Raw genomic sequence first — 1,770 nt, 5'->3', positions numbered from 1 at the left:
AGGTTATTGAAAAGACAGGAAAGAAAGAAAAGACCAAGATGGATGTCAGAGGAGACTCTGAAACTTGCTCTTGAACATCGAGCAGCTAAAGCAAAAGGAAGAAATGATGAAGTAAAAGAACTGAACAGAAGATTTCAAAGGGTAGCTCGAGAAGACAAAGTATTGTAATGACACATGCAAAGAGCTGGAGATAGAAAACCAAAAGGAAAGAACATGCTCTGCATTTCTCAAGCTGAAAGAACTGAAGAAAAAATTCAATCCTCAAGTTACAATAGTGAAGAATTTTATGGGGAAAATATTAAACTACACAGAAAGCATCAAAAGAAGATGGAAGGAATATACAGAGTCATTATACCAAAAAGAATTAGTCAACGTGCAACCATTTCAAGAGTTTGTATACGACCAGGAACCGATGGAACTGAAGGAAGAAGTCCAAGCTGCACTGAAGGCATTGGTGTAAAACAAGGCTCTAGGAATTGGTGGAATATCAATTGAGATGTTTCAACAAACAGATGCAGCACTGGAAGTGCTCACTCATCTGTGCCAAGAAGTATGGAGGACAACTTCCTGGCCAACTTACTGGAAGAGATCCATATTTATGCCTATTCACAAGAAAGGCGATCCAACCAAATGCGGAAATTATAGAACAATATGATTAATATCACACAAGAGCAAAATTTTGCTGAAGATCATTCAAAAGAGGCTGCAGCAGTATATAGACAGGGAACTGCCAGAAATTCAAGTCGGTTTCAGACAAGGACATGGAACCAGGGATATCATTGCTGATGTCAGATGGATTCTGGCTGAAAGCAGAGAATGCCAGAAAGATGTTTACCTGTGTTTTATTGACTATACAAAGTCATCCAGCTGTGTGGATCATAACAAATTATGGGTAACATTGCTATGAATGGGAATTCCTGTTAAGTAATTCTGCTCACGAAGAACCGTACATAGATCAAGAGGCAGTTGTTTGGACAGAACAAGGGGATACTGAGTGGTTTAAAGTCAAGAAAGGTGTGCATCAGGGTTGTATCCTTTCACCATGCCTGTTCAATCTGTATGCTGAGCAGATAATCCGAGAGGCTGGAGTATATGAAGAACAGGGAATCAGTATTGGAGGAAGACTCATTAACAACCTGCGTTATGCAGATGACACAACCTTCCTTGCTGAATGTGAATGTGAAGAGGACTTGAAACACTAATGAAGATCAAAGACGACAGCCTACAGTACAGATTGCATCTCAACATAAAGAAAACAAAAATCCTCACAACTAGACCAATAAGCCACATCATGATAAATGGAGAAAAGGCTGAAGTCGTCAAAGATTTCATTTTACTTGTATCCACAGTCAACACCCTTGGAAGCAGAAGTCAAGAAATCAAAAGATGCATTGCATTGGGCAAATCTGCTGCAAAGGACCTCTTTAAAGTGTTGAAAAGCAAAGATGTCACCTTGAAGACTAAGGTGGGTCTGATCCAAGCCATGGTATTTTCAATTGCATCATATGCATGTGAAAGTTGGACAATGAATAAGGAAGGCTGAAGAAGAATTGACACCTTCGAACTGTGGTGTTGGTGAAGAATATTGAAAATACCATGGACTGGCAAAAGGACGAACAAATTTGTCTTGGAAGAAGTACAACCAGAATGCTCCTTAGAAGCAAGGATGGCAAGACTGCGTCTTACATACTTTGGACATGTTGTCAGGCAGGATCAGTCCCTGGAGAAGGACATTATGCTTGGCAAAGTACAGGGTCAGCAGAAAAGAGG

The sequence above is a fragment of the Loxodonta africana genome, chromosome 26 (genome assembly GCF_030014295.1).
Source record: "Loxodonta africana isolate mLoxAfr1 chromosome 26, mLoxAfr1.hap2, whole genome shotgun sequence".
Taxonomy (NCBI): domain Eukaryota; kingdom Metazoa; phylum Chordata; class Mammalia; order Proboscidea; family Elephantidae; genus Loxodonta; species Loxodonta africana.
The sequence above is the reverse complement of the archived record's forward strand: the minus strand, read 5'-3'. Positions refer to the sequence as shown.